General features: G+C 48.8%; 1 protein-coding gene across 4 annotated transcripts in view; it reads right to left on the bottom strand.

Annotated features, from left to right (window-relative positions):
• Positions 1–22,269, bottom strand: part of ERI3 (ERI1 exoribonuclease family member 3) — a 129,840-nt gene that overhangs the window by 41,102 nt on the left and 66,469 nt on the right. The window lies entirely within an intron of this gene.

The raw sequence follows: 22,269 nt of genomic DNA, 5'->3' as shown, positions 1-22,269 counted from the left end.
GAAGAAAAAAGAGGTCATGTCTATGACTAAGTGGGCTTTTAAGCATGGTTTGAAATGTTTTTAGTGACTGTAAGGTTTTGGGGCTGGGACTGTCTTGCAGGACGTCCCTGAACAGCACCCAGGACACTGAAGGTTCCAGAGTGTTCTCATTTTAATTGCATGCCAGTCCAGGAATGGGAGGTGGACATTTCTTGCTAGGATTTCTTGCCATGCAAATTTACCAGCACGATATGAGGCAAATGGAACACCACTGAGGAGCTGACCCCACCGCCAAATCATTTCGTTGGTGGCTCCTGAACAGAGCTGAATGCAATTAAAGAAGAGTCAGGTAATGAAAAAGCAGCTTGCCAAGCCAAGCTGACAACAGCAGAACTCCTCTGTTGCAGAGCAGGCACAGAGGAAAGCTTGCCTGGCAGGATGGAGGCACGGAGCCTGGGATGGCTCCGGCAGCGCTGGAGCCCACTACCCTTGCTGGCTGTCAGGAGGCAGGAGCTAAGCCCAGGTGTAACGTGTTCCTTTTAAGCAGTTTAGTCAGAAGTGTTGCCACATTCACAGCTTTTCAAGTATTTTTAAATCACTTACAAAAGCAGGATTAAATGATCAGGAATTCCATTTAATAGGACAAATAAAGAAATAACAATCTACTCCATCAGCCCTGTGAAAGGCAGGTTTGATTTAAGAAGAAAATAAATAAAAAAATAAGTATAAAAGAGGGAGACAAAAAAGGAAAGGGAGGTGGAAAAAAAGGATAATGTGTGTTTACTCAAGCAAAGAAAAAAATATTTAAGTGATGTAGGGGAGAAGATTGCGGTAACTAGTGAAGAATAACATCGTCTGCTTTGCTGTCAAATCACACAAGAATTTCAGTAATAGATTCTCATTCTGACACTCAATTCAATTCGAAGGTGATCCTGCTTTATCCCAACACATCAAATATTAAACACTCGTATTAGCCAGGGTGCCGTCGCCTTTCCCGGCTTAGACGCGGCAGGAAGCTTTTCCCCCTACTTTCTCTCACTCGCTATAATATTCTCAATGTTATCTAAACATGCCTTCATACACTGGGGTTCCTTATCAATCCCATTTGGGGAGGGAGGGGGGTGTACTTAAAACGGTATTAGTTTGGGGGGCTTTTATTATTATTATTTCCAAAGCTTTTCAATTTTGTGTGGAAAAAGCTTAGAAAAAAGAGCTGGAGGGAGGGGAGGCGGCGAGAGACGGAGAGGGAGCGCGGGAGCGAGAGAAAGTATAAAAAAGGGAAAAGCAGCCAGCAGCTCTTGTTTGACTGATGCCTTTCAACAAGGGCAGTCTAGCTTGTCAAAGCCCGGGCTCGAGATGAATTGGCATATCTATTCAGCCTGCCTCTGGATGTCATGCAATACAGTTTCATATTCCCAGATAAGGCACGATAAGCAATTGCTGCCCTGACACCAACTCCATCCATCCCTGCCTTTCTGTCCACGCATATTAGAGATCTCTGCTGCACCACTAACAAGAGGCATTTAATTTTTACAAACACAGTGGTGAGAGGGGCCTCCAGACTTACCAGGTACAGCATCAACACCACTCATGTTTAATTAGTTTCTCTCAGTGCACTGAGAGCACTCATGAGTGGTACAGGGTGCACAAAAACAACTTTTGCCCAACGTAGCACCTGTGAACCTAAGCCTTGAATTAAACATCTGTGCCAATCATTACTGGGTGGGGGTGACAAAAACATTTTGTCCTCTGCCAAATATATCTGCAGTGCCACTGCAGGACATGGTTTGGCTGGGGTTTGGACATGGGAGGACGCTGGGGAAGAAGCGATCAGTGCCCTTTCCCAGGGAACATCACTCTCCAGAGCACAAACCCTCCAAGAGCTGTGGGGGGAAGGAGAGCAGCTGACACACTGAAAAAGAGGACACCGTGGATGAGGTCTGGCCCACTCGAGTGGAAGTAAGGGAAAATTGGAAATTCCTGTCAGTGAGAAAATAAGACCCAGACAAAATCCTCTAAGGGGCTGAGGTTTTGCCTGGTACTGTGTCCTCTTCACACAAGGGCTTTCCACAGATCAGTGCCACAGAGCCAGCTTCCCTTGTGTCCTGGATGCAGAGAGCCTTTGACAAGCCCAGCTGGTGTCCACTTCAGTCCATTTGCAAAGCTTCTTGTTAGAATAGAAACAACTTTATGCCTCACATCAAGGAGTAAATTAAACAAATAAAATTATGAATGGTCTGTTTTTTGAAAGGTGAGTGCTGGGCACACAGGAGCTGCCTGGCTCTGCCCACCTTTGGGAAATGCTTTACAGAGGGTAAGGTGCCCCCAGACCGTGGGAGGAGGACAGGTCCATTTTAAGGGAAGGCACCAAGACATCAGAGAAGATGCAGAGGATGCAGCATAATTGTATGTGCTTTCTCCTTACTAAAATAAGCAGCCCATGACATCAGAGCTCTGTACATAGGAGCACTGCAAAAGGGAAACTGAGGCATGCTGTGATCTCTTGCCTTGCCCATTCCCATTCAGACACATCTGAGCAGCCTCATCCTGCTTGTGTCCTGGCAATATCTCAACTCAGCCACAGCTGTACAAATTCACTGCTAAAACTCATCTGAACTTCAGGAGGGGCAGAAGGGACCCTGCAGCCACTGAGAGCCCCTCTCCAGGGTGCATTTGGATGCTGTGGTCCCATCAGGCAGCAGGAAGGTGTCCCCACTGTCGTGCAGGTTTAGCATGTGCCCTGGCTTAGGCTGCAATAGAAACACGCTGGTGTGCCTGACTCCAGGGTGTCAAAGTGCCAAGCGGTTTAGGCTTCACATTTCCCTGTGTTTGAACAAGAGCAGTCTTTGCCTTGCTCCCAGGCTACGGATTATCCTGGATAAAATGTTCTCTACCGCTGTGTGCTCTGCGGCTGGCGACACACTAGGTTAATGCCGTGGAGATCTGGGTCAGAGCCCTGGGTCTGGTCACAAGCAAAACAAAACTACAGGTCTGGGTTCCTGGAGGGCTGGGAAATAGAGCTGGGGTGTGCACAAGCCAGTGCTGGCCCAGGAGAGGGGACGAGCAGAGCCATAAACCACCAAGAAAGCAGCCCAAGGATGGGGGCTGCTAGCATGACTAGAGACCAGGATGACCAGGTCTGGGAGATGCATGCCCAGTGCCTTTCCCAGGCACTGAAGTGGCACTGAGTGGCACTTCTCATGGTGTCCCTGTATTCCTGGCAGCACTGCAGGGTGACAGACCCAAGCTGGGCTATTATGATGTATGCAATTGGCTCCCAGCACTAAGATACACAAGCAGCTCCTGATTAGTGCCTGAAAGGCAGAGACACATGACGACATGGCAGACAGCTTCCAGGGAGTACCTACACGTGGCTGATTTACCCTTCTAGCCCTGGAAGGACAGGCTCACGTCCTGCAGTGCTATCCCCTGACCACCCCAGCCCCTGTGGGGCCAATTCAAGCAGGAAAGCAGCACTAAGCCTTTCCCTACCGCAGCTTTGTGGCCAGCAGAGCGGGAAGCTGGGTATGATACCAAGGAAAACCCACAAGCACACTTCATGGATGATTCACCACAGGCACAGAAGCCTCTCCATACAGACAGGAATGGATCAGTCCAATTCTAGCTGCTCCTGGGGAAACTGGGGGTTCACAGGGAGGGAGAAGATGCCTCTAACTGTGCTGGAAAACAGGAAAATGTTGACACTGTCCCATAGTCCTAACACAGACCCAGCATCAGCCCCTGTATATATGAAGACAGAAATGAGCATGATGGCCCCAGCAGATGCACCTTGCTGCAGAACTGAGATGTCAGGGCAGCTGCAAGGTGGATACATCTCACCCACCTTGGATTTTACTGGAGATGAACAACCACCAAAGAGAGCTGCAGTTTTGCCATATTACAATAGGGTGGGTAACAGTATCCATGCATTACTCTTCTCTTTCCAGGGTCAGACCGTGGCTGTGATGCTCAGACCTCCCCACACACCCCTTTAACCCCAAGCATTTCCCAAGCAAAGCTGGCACCGGGCTTGCTGTCAAAACCTTCAAGCCATTCAAGAGAGGGTATTTTCCCCCCTCAATTTCTATCTTTACAGACACACACACTCGCCTCTCCCTCGCTCGCTGTTTAATTTCCGTGTGAGAGGGAAGCAGGTGCCCGTGCTCCCGTGAGCTCTCCCTTCTCTAGGTTTTTTTTCCCTTTTTGGATCCTGCCCCATTAGTTTAGTGCCCAGCCATCTGCGACGTCTCCTGTAATGCTGTCCCCCTTGTGTACCAGGGAGCTTTTCCATTAGCGCCTTTAATATTCTGACACCTTAGCACAGGCTGCTATTACATTCAAACACTGATCGCCCTGTGAAATTACATCGCAGGGCTTGCTAAAATGGAATTGTGTATAATCAGGCTCCTCCATGCACTGTCAGTCCCATCACAAATACAACGTAAAGCAGGCTTATGGATGGGCTTAGCAGCTGCTACAAGTGTATTTTTTTTAATAGATGAAGTATCCCTTATTTAAAGCATTTCCTTAAGAAAAAAACCCCCAAAAAACAAACCATCAGTGAAAGACAAATCAACAGCTGCTGCATTATGTTAACCATACCGCTGGTCTCTTAAAACATGTTATTTAATAAGGTAGCTATCTGTTTATCTATAACTATATCAAACAGAGAAGGAGGGTGAGATAAAGATAGTTAAACAGACAGCCGAGGAGATATCTGCCACTGGGAAATAATAGCTAAATAAAAAGTACCATTATTTACTCCAGAGCGGGGAGGAGGGAGAACCAGCAATTTCCTCCCAGTGCTCCCAGCTTCTGGTTCGTGGGGCAGCCTGTGCCAGCCTGCATGTACCCCAGCTCACCTTGCTCCAGCCTGCTCATCTCCCCACTACTGCAAAGATAAATCTGTGGGGAAAAAACCCAACTCAGGACCCACGTACTGAGGGTGCAGTGCAGGAAAGGCAAGAGAGTGCAGGAGAGCCATTCTGCTGCCAGGAGCTGGCCTGGTGGGGCAGCCCCCCACTTCCACACAGACTGAGATCAGCTCAAATGAAGGTAAAATCGGCCACAGGAGAGGGTCTGGGTGCATTTCTGCAGGAGGGACTAGCTTTTGTGTGGCCAGCACACAGGGGACCAACTGCCCGGCTTATTTTTTTTTTTTTAATTCTAGCTAAGGAAGTGATGGATTAGGACAAAGGTATTTCAGGGGGATGCAGGAACCGGCAGGGACACAGATGATGTGTCAGAGAAATGAGCTCTTGAGCTCCCCAGCTCAGAGTTCAAAACGCTGCCTCTTACCATGCCCTAAAGGTTATTCTGTCTGTCTGCTGTGAAATGCGACGGCACATCACCTGAAGGGAGATTTCCAGAGGCGCTGTGACCCTTCTGCTATCTCCTCCGAGAAGCCTCCGCAGGAATGATGAGATTGTAGCTCATTTCCACACACCTTGAAAGAGACGGGCTGGATCAAACGTGCTGAAAGCAGAAGCAACACATCCTTGGCAGGGAGTGTGCTCTTGCTGTAACGGGCTGGGAAACTGCGTCCACCCCACTGAAAGACCAAAGACATTACCTTTGATCCTAAGCCAGGATGGAAAAGCCAAAATATTGGCTCATTTCACTGTGTGGGAACAGGTCTGCTTGGGAACCACAAAGTAAAAGCCAGTGACAGAACTGTTGCCCTTTGGAAAGGAACAATCTATTCCTGTGCAAAACACTGCTTTGACTTTTTGACTCCAGTTTTCCCAGTGCAAAACAAAGCCATTTGTCCAGAGCAGACACACTGCTCTTTTGCACCACATCCAGCATGTTTCAGCATATGGTGGTCTGGACTTTTTTGGCAAGGATGCCTCTGGTGATGGTTCAGCTGCTGTGCACAAACATGCCAGATGGGGATTATGGGACCATAGAGGGCAGAGACCCACGGACAGGTTACCCAGAGAAGAGCACAGGGGAGATGATGTACAACTGCATATCCATTCACAGTGCAGGTGCCAGACAAGGCAGTTCAACTGTCTGGTTTCCACTGTCATTGCTAAGGTTAGGTGCTTGCACGATGGCAGAAAGGGAGGGATGCTGGGTGACCAGCATGTTCACATCTCAGTTTCATAATCTGTTTGGAAAACCCAGGCCCTGGAGGATGGAAAAGAAATCAGAGTGATCCTGCAGGACCTTCTCACCACTTCTATCCTGCATGTCTTATTACACACCTCTCTCTCAGCTCACATCCTACAATCCCTTCCATTTTCATGTTCACCAGGTCAGGTCTTATTGGGACAGATACATGACCTTCTCTAAAACACCTCTGGCACAATTCAGAAAAACTGGTCTATAACAGACCAGAGGGGCATGGGGACACCTGCCCTGTTCTTTCTTACCTCCTCCTCTCAGACAGCAAACAAGCAGGAGCAAAACCCAAGTTTTCATTGCAGAGCAACAATCTCACAGCTGTTTGAGTCTCTGAGTGCTGCTGCTGTGCAAGAATTGAAAAAAACAGTTTCTCTGCACTCCCACAAGATGCAAACTGCTCAAAGAAAAGGCAGCTGGAAGAATGAGAGAAAAGCAAGAAATACAATGCATGAGACATCAGGGAAAAGATCAATAAAGATTACTAGGGCAGCAGCCCATCCCCTGCCCGCATTGGAGGCTCTCATGGCTGCAGTAAAGGAACACCAAGGAAAGCTAACAAGGTGCTGCTGTGCCAGTGCCTAGGGATGATACCTGTCTAATCAAAGGTAGAGTTTACACTGGATCATCTAAGCATCAGCTCTTCCTCATGATTATTGACTCAGGTCAGGGTTAAGACTGAGGAGGTTAAAGCAGAGGCGCCTCTAAGAGCTGTGATGGATGCAAACACCAGGGAAGCAGCCCAGCTAGCAGAGCCTGCTGGGGCACCAGTGGCAAAATTGAGGTTTCCCAATTTCAATGGAAGAACAAACAGAAGGAGATGGTCTGAAGGGCTGGGCAACACATCATGAGAGAATCAATTTGGAGAGAGGTTACAAAAGCAAAGAATAAAGGGACTTGCAAGGAGAACATGCCAAGGTCCTGAGAAGAGGTTATTAAAAGAGGCATGGGGGGATGAACCACAGAAACTACACCCAGGCAGGAGTTTGGGGCAGGACTGGCTAACTGGACTGGAAAGGGGGCACTATCACGATGTTATAGTCCTGAGAAGGTGACAGAGAAGATCATGTTACAGTTTACAGAAATGAAGGGCTTTGGGTCCCCAAGAGCTCAACTCATGTCTTCCAAGAGAGCTTAAGGCACCTCTAGAGCTCTTTGGTGCCACCAGGCTTCACAGACCTCCAGCCAGGCTGTGCCCCTGCAAGGACACAGGGAGCCACCTACAGCCAGCCAAGCAGGGTCTCCTTACTGGGCAAACTGGGACACTCTCTGGTTGTGGCTTTTAACCATGTCTGCAATTCACCTGTAAGGTGCTGGGAAGGGCTGTGAAACCCAGACACATGGATGCCCCTGGGTCCTGCTCCCTGTGGAAGGCACCCTTACTGCTTGCCACTGCTGAGGCCCAGATTCTGTAGCATTGCTGGCTCTTTGTGGCCAGTGAGCCTGGGAAACGCTAGTAGGATTTGCCTTGCTGCCTGCTGGTGATACAAGGCCTGAGGAGCACGTCCCAGTATGTCTGCCCAACGTTACTGGGCACGTGTAGCCCAGTAGAGGGATGGTCCCCATGCAGCCATGGCGCGAGAACAGAACTGTGGGGTCATGGAATGCTCATCCCACCCCCCCAGCATCCTTCAGCTGCCCTCTGAACCCATCCCTAACCTACATGTGCTGTCTCAGCTCTGGCTGTGGCTGGTGGAAAGATGTAAAGCAAGTAGGACCAAATGTCCCCAGAGCTGGTCTGCAGCTGGTGGTTGCAGGGCTGAGATGTGATGAGTAGGTCCATGGGCTGTCCAGAAGGCACTTGGCTGTGGACCACTTGGCTTTTCCAATGTGCAACCATGGCAGGCAGCCTGCCCACGGCCAGTGCGCCAGCAAAGAGTAAGAAGCTGGTATGGAACAAGGTGTCCCAATTAGTTCACCACTAATCTAATTAGATCTCCATGGGGAGGACTAGAACTGACAAAATGACACAGCTGCCGCCTTGACCAGACACTCAGCCTCTCCTGCCTGAAGCATTTTATTTTTCAGATTTTTAACCTGCAGTACTGATTTTTGTCTGGCTCAGCAGAACCTGCCCTGCCTGGGTCCTGTTGCTTCTCACCAGCAAAGCACAATTACATGTGTACACAAACAGGCATTCAGTGATCACACACAGCATCCAAGCTCTCTGCTCCAGTGTCAGGGAACAGCTGCTGGGGCTGCAAATCAGAGGTATAAGGAGACACGGGACACCAGAAGGCAGAGTTGATCAGGACGACATGGCAGAGTACACCAGGTCCCTCTGACTCCCTCCCTGAATGACAGCAAGCCACGTAAGCCTGCCTGCCCTCCCCACTGCTGCCCCGCACCACCCCAGAGAGCTGGCAAACAAGCTTCAAACCAGACTGCTCCTTGTAATCGGAGTCAGTCAGTGTGTGTGTTACGCTTGAGTTGATGGCCAGTGTTAAATTCAATGCCTTGAGTATTGATTTCCTTGCACATCCCGGACTTTGTTAAAGGGTTAGCTGTGAACTGAGATCAAAGGGAGGTTAACTCGTTTCTCATAAGTGGTAAAGCAGACCTCTAGCAAATCGGGCACCAGGCCTCCTCCGCAGAGGATGCTCCATGCATGTTGTTAGCTACCCCAGTCACCTCAAAAGCCAGATAAAGCCACAAAGCTGCCACAAAGCAGGGAATAAAAATGATCCCAGCAACTCCCCATGGACCCCCAAGCTATTATGAGTGCACAGTGGGGACAGACAGCATGGGTTAGCTCTTCTTATCCCCAGACTGTCTGCATCACAGGGAGCTGCTCCCCTTCCTTGGCCACAGAATAAAGGGGGGAAGCAAATCTTTCCTAGCTGCACCCCCAAAGAAGCTCCCCCTGGGAGGCTCAAGAGAGGAACAGAGCCCTCCCCAAGAAGACTGGGGTGTCCTAGAGCTATGGGTGGTAGAGAGGGAAGGCAAAGTTGCTGCTCCACAAAGGACCACCCGGCAGGGACATGGCACCCTCCCTGCCATGGCCAAGTGTAGAAGCCATGGCCAAGGGTTGAGTCAACACTGCCATCAGCACCACCTCAACCTGTGTGGCAACATGCCTGCTTCATTTTACTTTACTCTCTTCTTGGCTTTCCCTGCCCCACATAAAGAAATTTTGGCACCGACAGCACCAAAATCAGCAGGTTTTGCCAAGGCAGTAAGAGTTAAGTACACAAATAACATGACACTAACAAGCTTTACCTTTGTAATTTTCAAGGGATGGAGGCAGGGAGAGAGGTGTAGGAGACAATCTGAAATTGTTATCGCTAGTATTAATGAATGCCCAGAGGCACCAAGCAAGAAGCATCCATTTCAGATGAACATCTGTCAACAGTAAGTGGTAAAATTTCAGAAGTAGCTAAGGTACTTCAAAGCCTGGATTGCACCAGCTTCCCAGGAGGCTTAAGCACCCAAGTAATTGGGTGTTAACAGTAGGGCCCTGGTCCCTAAGTCATGTGGACACCAATGTTATTACTCAACTCCTCTACTCCAAGATCTACTTGCAGCACAGTACAGCCTTCCAGCAGCCATGTTTTTCTTCAGACATTCACTGGGTTTCACTGGCACTGTTCCTTCAAACCCAAGGTGGCAGCATGTCCTCACCTCTCCCAGTAGCCAGGCAGCTTCAGTTGAAGAAATTACAGTACACTTTGCCCCCACACCCTTAAAAATCTCAACCCAAAGCACCCAGCAATGCTGGTGGCATAATTCCCCCTGTCCTGCAGCATTGGTAGGGAAGAGGGACCCATCACAGCCCATCTTTGGGGTGAAATCCTCAGTGGGAGCTTCATTCCTCAGCACCTATAGTCACATTTAACTATGAGGTCCTCTGTATAGTGCTAATCAGGTAGTGCCCTGCCCCTTCTCCCCTCTCCCAAACTCCTGCCACCCAGCACTGCCCCAGCAGCCTATTTGTTTTTAAGTGAAAGGTTTATACCAAAGGGCTTAGGGAATATCTGCTCAGCGCCCAGCATACCAAGTGCTGAAGATTTCACTTAAACTCTCAGCATCTGTGTATCTCAACTAAATTAAGCTATTTGCTATAAAAGAGCCCAATGACAGTAATGGAATAATAACAGCATTAATAAAACACAACAATCCTCGAATGAGAAGTGGACGCATCAGCTAGCTTCAACCAAGAGAAGAAGGCTATTTTAAAATCACACACAAAAACCATCTGGGGGTGGAGAAAACCAACAAAAGCTACGAAACGCAGAGGTCAGACTGAAATTATGTTTTTAACCTCAAAAGAAAGATGCTTGCCAGAGTCTTCCCAGCCAGAGAGCTCCCATGCCAGCTGGAAATTAATTTCCACAGCTCCCAGAAAGAAAGGGCTTAGAATGGGTATGCTGGCTCCACAAAAGAGGGATGGGAGCACTTTTTGGGGGGAGGACACAGAATTGAAAGCCCAAAATAGAAGTGATCCCTCAAGCATCAGCAAGGTATGTTTTTGGGGACAGACATATTGGAGTAGGGGGTGATGCTGTGCTGAACATGTGAATCCTGAGCTAGTGACCAGGGCCAGATGCTGCTACATCATTATGCAAACATCCAGATGTCTCAAGCTCACCACACTGCCATTCCCCTCTTGGTGGAAAAGTCGTCTTTACTCTATCCACGAATTCTTCCTCTTTCCTTTGTTTTGGACGAGGGCAAGATTAAGCACATCCCCTTCAGTTTCAAAGTCACCTAAACATTGTCTGTTGCAAGGATAAAATAGTCCTGGGACCTGCAGTAGAGGTGGGAACAGGTGTACCTGAGGCAAAATCACATCTCTGCCCCCTTTACAGGATGAGATTTAGTACATGGTGATGATAAGAGCAATTAAAGAGCATTAAATATGCTGTGCTCTGTCTCTGAGGTCTTGCCACAGCTCCGATCCTGTCCAAAGCAACACCCCAAACTTGCTTTGAGGGGAGCTGGGAGGGTAGGTGACCCTGGGAAGGGGAAAAGATGAAGGAAAAGGAGACCTCTGTGTTCACCACCAGCTTCTTATTGACCACCATCTTGAGAAGTAGCAGGTTTGGGCCAGCAGCAGGCAGGGTCTTTGTGTTTCTCTTGCATGTAAATTTCTCCAGCTCAGGCCTTGCCCCACGAGCAGTGAAAGCCCAGTCCCTTCCCTGCCCAGGCTCTGGTGTAGCTGGCTGCCCCTGCAGAGGGTACATGAGAGCTCCTCCTCTCCTCACCCCAGCTGCCCAAAGCCCATGTGCAGATCCCCTTGAGGATAATGAGGCAGAGACAGATGTCACCTCTTCTCACTGACACGGAAGGAAACATGACCCAGGTCACAGTGCAGGTGAGCTCACCACTGCCTACCCTTCCTCTGTGGCACAGCCTGAGCCACACAACAGGCAACTGAGTTATCCCTGACTCCAAAAATTACTTAGGCTGAAGGTGGGGAGTGGCTGGCTGGCTTTCCCACAGCACAGGGAATACCATCTTCGGGTCCATTTGCCATTTAAAAAGGAGCCAAGAGGGACCAAGAGGTCAGTGGCATAGTGCCCATAGTGCCAGGCTCATGTGCTGCAAGATGGCTGGAAGCCTTCTGGGTACAGATCCATAGCACATGTCCTCCTGCTGGTCCCCTGAGCAAACAGGTTCAACTCAACTGACCAATCTCCAGGTGATCCTCCAAACTTGTGCCTTTCTAAATTCCTATGGAGAAAATGCCAAAGCAGCAGTTGCCCCACACTTGAACAGGCTGCAAGTTCTTTGTTTTCATTACAAATTCCAATCCTGATGCCTTTTTATTTTTTTTTCACCATTTCTGCTCTGCCCCCCGGAGGTGCTGCTGTGATTGAATGAAACACAACCCCAGGCTCCAATAAGTGTATTTCAATTACATCTGTCACCATGTAACAATGTAATGATATATCATGTGATATTAAATCCATGGTAATCATATCAGCGATTTTTTTAATAGTGCACTAATCACATTATTACATCTCAATAATTAACAACAGAAGGCCTAAAAATCCTGGATACAAATCAGAAAGCTCAGAGGGTGCCCTGCCTGGGAGAGCCCAAGAATAGAGCAGGATGGCAAGGTGCTGGCTGGTGGGCATGGTACAAGGGAGCAAGGGCACAGGAGTCTGGCACCAGCACTGCTGTGCAGAGCAGGCAGGTAAGGCCAGATTCTTTACCAGTCACAGACTAGAGGAGAATCAAGTGTTTTGGAGCTAGGAAGAGCACTTGTACATCCCATCTTGCACAGCATTGCTCCTTTCTCTTCTGCTGCTACTGCACTGCTCCTTTTCTTCCAACAAACCAGCTCCTCTTCTCTGGTAAGTACCTTGTGAAGGTGTCATCCTGAGGCAGACAAGCACTGCTGGCGCCCCACTGCAGAGGGAAGGACAGTGTCCTGAAAAGGAAGGATGATCCTACGAAGACATCCTTACCTGGCTGCTGGAAGAATGACATCATTTTCCTTCTCCCCTTGCACCAGCTTGAGATGTGATTGAAAGAACCCCACCTCACAGAGCCCCTTGCAAGGCTTGAAGTGATTCTGATTTATTTAGCAAAACAAATCTGTCAGCTTAAAACTGAAAACTGGTGAGAGCCCTTTGGATGGACAGTGGTCCTCAGGCTTACCACCTCCACTCAAGCTCTTGCCTGACTGGAGCAAACTGGGGCTGGGGTCCAAAGCACTGACTGACATTCCTTGTATGGAAGGGAGTCACTCAGTTTCGTGTGAGCAAGCTGCTCCCCACAGCTCCTAGCTGTATTTTGCTCCTTGCTGGATGAGGGCAAAGGCAGCAGCAGGCAGCAGCTGGCACAGAATACCAGTGTGGGGAGTCCCGTGCTGCACCGTCCCCGGCTGTGACAGAGCTTTCTTCCAGTTGCAGCCTGGTCAATCTAGCACTTTCCACATCACAAGCTGATCTGAAGAGAGCCTCATTACCTGCCTTCAAGTTCCAGCCAAGCACTTATCTCTTAAAGACAGGATTTAAGAAAAATTTGACTGATCATTTCTCTCCTCATTTAGTTTGGCTGCTCTGAACCAATTCAACCTGTGAAGTTGAAATAGTGAGAACAGGAGGAAAAGTGTGGGCAGGCAGTCACACCAAACACCGCACACAGCGTCCCAGCTCCCCTGCCAGCTCTTCCCAAAGGGTCACATCCTGGCTCAGCCTGATTGACACAGCCTTCTTCAGTGCCAGGTGTGGCCATGGAGCATTTCCCAACACTAAAGCGGAGACATCGCTTCCTCCCCACCCACAATGGGACAGGCATTTGGGAGATCATTAAAACCCTGCTATCCAGACCAAACCTTTATGTATGCTTGGAAATGCCAACTGCATCAATCCCAGACCTGGGAGAAAAGGATGAAGAGAGGGATGAGCCAGGACTGACAGCACCACCATTCCCACATCTTCAATTGACCCAGTTCAGAACAGGAGGGTCCTGTGTTCTGAATCTCATTGTACGTCTCACTTTTCAGCTGCACTGTCCCCACAGCCATGCCACACAGCAGCAGGTATGGGACACCCAGCAATGCCCTGCTCTCTCCCCACTGGGCCCAGAGCCTGCAGAGAGGCTGAGGAGAAGGTCACAGGGAGGTGAAGGGGCTCTCAGGGCCAAAAAGGAGTTTCAGCAGCGAGCAAAGAGGCCCTGCTAGCCATGTAGGGGTGATCCTGCCAAGGGCAGACAAGACAGATGGATGCACACGTTGCTGGCCAAGGCAGTGCAGTTGGACTTTCTCTCTTGCCCTCATTTCTCTTCTTTCTTTTTTTTCCCTTTAATTTTGTCTTGGAAGCCACGATCCTTTAAAGATGTGCACGTCTCATTAGCTCTACCTTGACAATCATTACTGTTCCTGCCAAGGCAGGAGCAGAGCTCAGCCTGAGCGTGGGGGAGTCCATTACCTTGTAGTTAAAGGGACATTGACAACTCTGGGCTGCCTGGTGGTCTGACTCCCCCTTGGAAGCAGGATTGCTCTTGCACAGTGCTGTTCCCCATCCTCTACTGAGCAATAACCCCCAGGCAAGATGCAACCCTTGCAGTGATGGGTTGTCCTGCAACTGCCACCAGGCACATCCCCCTGGATGGGGACTTGTAGGGCCAAGTCTATGCCCACAGCCTCTGGGGCAAGGGGCACTGAAGAACCCAAACCTTCCCAAAATATTGCATGTCGCCTTCACACAACCACATCTCACTTCAGCAAATGCATGCTCTAGAGTAGTACCACAAGACCCAGCCATGACCAAGCAGTGAGCCCAAAACGTCCAGAGAGGCCATACTAGAGGGTGGAGTAAGGACTCCCATGAAGGACCCAGGGACAAGGGCACAGTCCCCACATATGAATGCCTGGTGGCATAACTTCAGCAAGATCTGTCCTTGCTTCTAAGTGCAACATAACCTACACCTATGAGTTTGTCCCTAGCTTTTCTGGCTCTGCAGGGTGCAATGTGGGCCACCACATACCCAAAGGTGGGGTTGAAAAAGGGGTCAAGTACGTGAGTATGCAGTGATGGTTGAACCCAGAAAAGAACCCTACTCACTAAAGATGCTATCCAGAGAGTCCTGGTTTGGCCAATAGCTGGGGGCTGTTACTCTCTGTAGCTGTTCCCAGAGCCTACTTTGCCCCATCCCAAGGTTGATAACAGGGAACCTGTCTCATGTTGTGCAAGGGGAGAAGAACCCCTCACTCAGATTTCAGGACAAAGAGCCCAAAACAACTTTTGATGAAATAGCCCCTACTTTGTTCAGCTCCACAAGGGCTTTGAAGCCTGGTGCAGTCCTCAGGAGGCAAACACAGCAGGGTGCAGCCCTATGAAGATGATCCTGCTTCTTTGTGCCTTGCAGGATGGGAGCTCTGCTGCAGCCACACTAACTCCTCGCTGCTCTGCAAAGCCACGGCAGGAGACAATAACACACGGCCATGGCTCCGAGCCACACTCCAAGGGAGGATCCTACCTCCACACAAGGCTGTCCAAGAACTTGACAGGACTCTGTTTGAAAAAGATGTTGAAAGAAATGATCTCTTTAAGTGCAATGGGAGATATTTGTCTCTGATTTACCCTTGGCTTTTTGCTCTGGTTCAGGTAGGAGCGGTGTGGGATGGCTGGCAGATCTGAGAGCATGGCACGCCCCAGCGGGCAAAGCGAGCAGTGCGGAGGAAGGCGCGAGTCAGTTTGGAGTGCTCCCCATTTATCAAACTCACGCAGCCCGCCAGCAGAGCGAGTCTTTCCATCATTACAGCTCTCAAAATCCGATTCATACCACTAATCCTGCCTTCATTCTCCCAGATTAATAACATCTCTTTCAACCTTCACAGTGTGATAAATAGACAAAGAGAGAACAAAAGGAGAAACAGAAGTGAGAGAAAGAGCCAGAGCAACTCCACATAATAAAGAGAACCAAGAAAGGGGAAAGGGAAAAAAAAGGGAAAAGAAAAGGGAAAGAAAGGAGCCGGCACACTTGACTCTGCCATTTACTTTAGCAGATTCTCCCCAAGAGCACCCTGCCATCCTTAAAGAATGTAAAACATTGCTCAAAGGAAAGGCTCGTTAGCAACCCTGACCAGCCCACGTTTGCTGGAAATCTTTTTACTTCCAACCTCTGCTCAGGTCAGCACTGAAAATGAGTTTGTTGGTTTCTTGTTCTGCTCCTCCCCAGACTCCCACAGAGTCAAAGCCTCCAGCACAGGCTTGCTCTCTCCTTTATTTAAGGCACCAGTTTCTTGGAGGGGAACAGGAGGCCTTGGACGGTGTCTGTTCCAGGGGTGTCCCAGCAGCTCAGCAAGCCCAAAACAGGCTGGCAGAGCAGCAATGGGCTGACACAATAAGGGCTGTTCCAGAAGCCAGGATCATGCATGGAGCTTGGGATGGGGATGAAGACCAAAACCATGACATGGAGCATCATGCCATCACTCTGGTTGGAGGGCCAGAGGAAAGGAGATGCATACTTGAACAAAGAACTTCAGTAGGGGTGTCACAAGCCCAGTTCCCCATGCTACACTTCTCTGTCCCCTGCCTTGTTCCCTGGGAGGGAGCTCCTAACTCTGCCTGTCTTGCACATCCCAAATCCACATTTAGGCCACTGGAGTCCCACTGATGATTGTGGAGCTGCAGTCCCCCTGTATGCTCATGCCTGCTCCAAGAAAGGGAATGCACTCACTGGTACCCCATTCCCAGCACTCCTCTATCTTACTTGTTCAGAATCAACTGAGCCCTGGGAAATGCTGATGCTACAGCCCAGGACCCCAGAAAGCCAACCCCACTGGCCCTGAGGCACACGGACAGAGACATTTAGCTATTTCCCACCTACGGCCTTCACCAGAACTGTGCTGATCAGCTTTTTCACTCTGCCACACTGTATTGAACATTCCATACACTCTCCAAGTTATTTTAATAATTAAATGTTTATTGGCACATTTTTCCCATACTGCTTCCACATATGTGTGATTTGCTTTCCAGTGAGTGAGTTCCCTTGGTTCAGTCCTTCCACAGGAAGCACACCTGCAAAACATTTCCTCTGCTTTCCCTATAAGGAGCATCCATCCTTGCAGCCCATCCCTGTGGACTCCTGGCAGGTGCTGTGCATGCTGAACTCCACCATGCCAAGCCCAGATGAACAGCTCAGGCACAGCTCTGGATTTCTGGCCAGGATGGTGCTATATTATGGTACTCTCAGCACCCGTGCAGAGGCAGGGCTAGGTTGTTTTTTTTCCCCTCTCTTCTTTTATACTGTTCCATATTACTCCAGGCTTTGAAGTACAGAGAAAAGCAACACTCAATGTGCTTTTTTTTTTTTTTTCTCTCCTTAAACCTACCTTTATCATAGCAAATCTTTTCCTTCTCCGCTGTGTCGCTGGAGATAGATATCAAGAAAAAAAATGTCTCCCCTTCTAACAATGGGTTTCCCTTCCCTTCTGAACTTCAAATAGAAAACTCTTATCTACAGCCACAGTTGACCAGAAGAAGAAAAGAAATGAAAACAGACATATGAACTGAACCCGGGCTCTCTTTCTATTCACTCAGAAAAGCTATGCTGGGTTCTTCACACAAAGATGCTCTGAACATGTTTATAGCAAGTATTTACTCACTTCACTAGCTATCCATCCACCATGGAAACCCACCTTTCCTCAAGAACAATTTTCCTCTGCTCCATGTACCCTTTTCAATCTCTTCCTTGCCTAGCAAACTCCTTTCACCTGGGCCATCCAGCACAACACCACTTACACCTAAAGCTGGGGACAGCAAGAGCTCTTCAAACTCAGCTAAGAGAAAGTGCAGTGGTGTCCCTGGCACACAGAAAGCAGCACTTCTTTATAGTGCAAGTTCTTTAAATGACAGGATGGATCATGGGTCAGACCTTGTTGGCTGTACTTCCACAAGGTGCCTTGCACAGGCTGAGACAAGGCTAGTTCAGCCACTCATGACCTACCCACACACCCACCATGTGCAGCACCTGTGTGCCACTGCTGGTGCCAGGCAGTTCTTCCATGTGTTTTAACACTCCCCTTTGAATAATCTTCTTGCCTGTGACCAAGCTGTTCCAAGGAGAAACATATAGAACCACAGAACTTCTTTCCCTTCCCCACTTTGGACCCTGGGTACAGACGTCTCCTGTCCTGGCTTTCCTCCCCTTCACTGGCTTGATCTCCGGAGAGGCACTGCCAGGTTCCAAGCTGGGTTGAACACTCACAGACTGGGACTCACTGAGGTCCAGCTGCTGTAAAGCCACCCCTCTGGGCTCTCTGCCCAGTTAACAGAAGTTAAAATGTGAGCACCGTGCTTGATAGATAGTGTTTCTCCCACATCACAGTGCCAAGACCAATACACAAAGCATGAAACACAAGGAGGCAGGCAATACTGTCTTCCCCACCTCCCAGTGTGTCCTGCTGGGCAACACGTGCTTCTTGAACCCTTCCTGCTTTTAGCCTTAATGACCTTGTCACATAAGCCTTGGGGAACCTGGCCTTACAGCCTGGAGCACATCCTGGCTACAGCCACAGAGTTCCTATTTCTTCTTACCCTCTAAAACCCTCCCTGAGTTCAGTCACAAATTCATTCACAGGAGACTGCTGGACAGACAAACTGTTTTCCTCACCACACACGGCATCATGGGCTCTGCCACCAGAGATGAACACAGCTACAGCCACATGTTTTCCCCCAGCCTGCCGGGGGACCAGAGTCAAAGAGACTCTTTGCTGGAACTGGAGTCCAATTCCCAAATCAGTTGGGGTAGAGGACTGGAAACTTTCCAGATAATTCTCCATTAAAAGGAAGAACTTTACTTCATCAAAACCCAAATCTCATTCCCATCCGGGGAATTTGGAGCTCCTGCCCAAAGGGAGGATGAAATCCCACCTGAGACATGGGCAGAAATCCTCCACAGTCACACTTGGGGAGAACATCCAAGTCCAAGCTCTAACTTATTTGGACTGGAGACAGTTTTGGTAACTACCTGGCTCAAAGCAGCCCTCAGTCAAGCGAGCCCATGCTGCGGCCCCAGCTGCCCGGCATGCTTTAATGCAGTATCCAAAGAGCTTCCCAGGCAGCAGCATTATTCCCTTCATGTTAAACTCTGTAAGAGTCCCCAGTGCTCTTCCCATGGGGCAGTCCTGGTGTTGCAGAAGGCTCCTCCCTGTGGGGCTACAATGGGAAGATCCATCAGACAAAGCACCTTCTCTTCAAGCCGCCTGATGACAGATGTTCAGCCAACAGAGCAGTGGGATTGGCAGAGCACTGCAGAAGTGCTTTATAATTCCTGCTCCTCTCCTCCTTCCTCAGCCTCTCCTGGGAGACAGGCAATGATGAACGGTGACATAACTGACTGTTCCCAATCAAGGTAATGTAAGTAATGACAGCTGACGTGATTCCTGGAACGTGCAGCCGCTACTGGCCCACGTGCCTTGCCTACCACAGGCAGCACCGCCAGAGCTTGTGGAGGGAGAGGAGACCAGAGCATAAAGTCTGGCTGGGCTACATGGGAGAGAGAGTCCCAAGACAAGAGCCATACTAGCTGCAAATAACTCATTACATCAGTCTGCAAACGGAGCAGGAGCCAAGGGGAGGTGGATAGCATCTACGTCATGGATCAAATCCTTCCTGGCCTGTGTACAATGCCTGCCCCAAACCTGGACACCACACCAGAGTGACACCTGAGACTGTAGCACCCCTAGTCCTTAGGAGGTGGTGTGTGGGGGTCTTGCTTGGTCCCTCAAGGTTCAACAAAGCTTTTATTGCTCTAGCCCTGCCCCCGCTCCCCCCATCATCCGTGACTGTCTGGAAACAGGAACATTACATCAATAACCCGGACCTCACCTCCCCATGCAGCTGCTGCACAGGCAGAACTATGTCATCTGAACTCAAAGCAAGGGGGTGCAGCAGCCACAGATTGCACACACGGGTGTTCAGAGACTCACAGAGGGAAAGAAAATACTGTGCAATCTCATACCCACAGTCCTCTTCCAGAGCCTTGAAATTAGTAGGCAAATTTAACATGCAGAGAAACGACCGATTAATAACCCAGCATTGACTTAAGAAGACCCTGAATAATACATAGTGCTTGTACATGGAAGGGGAAGAAGTCAAGTCCTTCTGCCTGTCAAGTGTATCTGCCTCCCAAGCACCGACACCTGATGAGAAACCTCCCTGCCAGCCACACACAGTTCTAAGCAGCTCTTCAGAAATGGCTTTTGTTAAGATGAATAGCAAAACTTTGCACCAAGTTAGGCTGGTGCTTGGACAGATCCAAATATCGTATTATTTTAAATGTAATTAGTACTGCCTGTTAATAAAGTCCCTTTAAACCTGCCAAGCAGAGGATGCTGCTGAGAGTTTGGAGCCTTAACCATGAGGATGCCCAAACCTCTCCTCTACCCTGTCTGCATTGCAATCATCCCAGCACCTCAGCCATGTCAAGAAAAAGTCAGATCCAAACAGACAAAAGACTGGCAGAAGCTCAGTTGCAGGTGCTGGGCCCCACCACACCATAATGACAGCAGATGAATCTATGAATGAACTATTCCCTTCCACAGCTTGATTCCAGCTTCTGTTGTTTAATGCTGGTTTTGGTATGAGCCACTTGAGCAGTGGCATCAGTATCCCTGAGTGGTGCTGTCTACTTTCCTAAACAATGATGGCTGGAGAAAATTTGCTCCCTTTTTGAGAATATTTCAAACCAGATCTAGCAGGAAAATGGTGTTTACCTCGGCAACAGGCATTTTTGTGTAGAGCCTACATACGAAATGCCCATTCTGAGAGGAGTGAAATGCTGCAGAGCACCAGGGATTTGTCTAGGTAGCATCAGTGGAATACTGTGTATCTCAAGTGCTCTAATTTTTGAGATGGAGAGAAAACCTGAACAGCCGCTCAGGCAGAGGCTCCCAGCAACTGGTCATTCTGACTTTTGTGGCTGAATAACCCTCCTGTGCAGCCAGTCCACAAGGATGCTGCATGGATTTAATGCCTGCAAAGCAATTTGAAAGTGAAAAGCCTCACAAACAAGCCTTGTGGCTGAAGTCCAGAGGCAGGAGAGGTGAGACCTAATTTCTGTTTCAATCTCTGATATGGATTCACAGGAAAATCATCCAATCCCCCATGCCTCAGTATCTCCACAATAACATCTGTTGAGCAGTATGAGCCTAAATTAATTCATATCTTTAAAGAGCTTTAACATCTACTACCTGAAGACCAAAGGACCATCACTACGCAAAATATTAGCTGTCTACAGCACAAGGTCAGGAGGCATTTTAAAAAGAAGCCACCCAGTGCAAAACACAATGGAAAAGAAGTGAGCAGGAAACAAGATTTGCCTTCTTCAGATGTAAATGAGTGCCAGCTAGCAGCAGAGCTCCAAAGACACCCATTTTAGCACCAAAAAGAGTTTCTACAAAGGGACCCAAGAAAAAAACGTGATAAACAGGCTCAGTTCTCAGAGTTTGATTTCCAGAGTAATAAGCACAGAAACTGAGCCCAAAGAAAAGATCTGTATTAGAATCCAAACCCAATCATTCTGATAATAAAGAAAAGACATCTGAACTGGTGCAGAACTATTTCCAGAGAGAAGTTTGTCTCCCCATCCCTTTAACACCCTGCAGTGGCTCAATGGAAAAATACTTAAGAAGTTGCAAGTTTGGTCATAATGTGTAAAAAGCCCCTGAAATGCGACATCATTTACTCTTCTGTGGTATTGCTCAGCAGAGCTAATAAATCTTGCATGAGCAGAGCTGATTCTAATTTTCTAATATGAAAAGGCATTTGGATTGAGAGAGAGGGGAAGATAAAAGTGATTGAATCTCCAATAGCCCAGCGTCAGTGACAAGAAACATCCTGCTATGGACCCCAAGGAAGAATGGCTCCCCCTCCTCCCTGAACCACAGGCACACTCACCTGCTTGCACATCCAATTCTCCCTGCTTTCTGCTCGCCACGTCTCAGTCTCCCCTATTGACAGGACGTGGTTTTAAACACAGTTACACAAGTTATCATTTCTGCCTTTTGATCAATCTGAATTTTCAGGACAATTACCCTCTTAATCAATGATTGCTATCAGCAGCCCCTTGGATTCTTCACCAAGGCAATCGTGCCGCCGGGGCAGACAGCGTGTGCATATGCAATGAAGCTGCGGGGAGGCACAAGTCCATCTTCCCCTGACGTAGTCATGGGCTGAAAGGGTGGAGAACTGTGAAGGCCACTTCAAGGAACACCTGACGTAAAAAATAAGTGGAGGGAATGAAAAGGGACGTTGTGCGAGGTATCTGGCACAGCTGGGCTGGGGGGATCAGGGACCTGCTGAACATAACATTGAGTTGAAAAATAAGCCAACTAACCCAAGCGATTTAACATCCACCGAAACAATATATTTAAGAGCTATCTATAGCCAGTACTAACCATTCCTAATGAGGCTAATAAAGTCAGTTTCCAATTAGAAACTGAAACTAGAAGAAGGAAAGGCAGAGAGGCAGCTTTTAAAAACCTCTGAAGATGTGGGATTTGGATATGGGGCTTTCTTCATTTTTTTTCCATCAGAAATTACTTAATACCACCAATATGCTCCTAGGATTTACACACACAAAGCAAGCCTCCCGCTGCTGTTCCCTGGCAGGTATGTGTTTCAGTAATTGATGTTTGCAAAGAACCTCAGCTCTTGGAGGATGTGGCTCCTTTGAGGCATCTCTCAGCACCACAGAAACACG

Source organism: Haemorhous mexicanus, chromosome 9, assembly GCF_027477595.1.
Source record: "Haemorhous mexicanus isolate bHaeMex1 chromosome 9, bHaeMex1.pri, whole genome shotgun sequence".
In the NCBI taxonomy this organism is placed as follows: Eukaryota; Metazoa; Chordata; class Aves; order Passeriformes; family Fringillidae; genus Haemorhous; species Haemorhous mexicanus.
The sequence above is the reverse complement of the archived record's forward strand: the minus strand, read 5'-3'. Positions and strand labels throughout refer to the sequence as shown.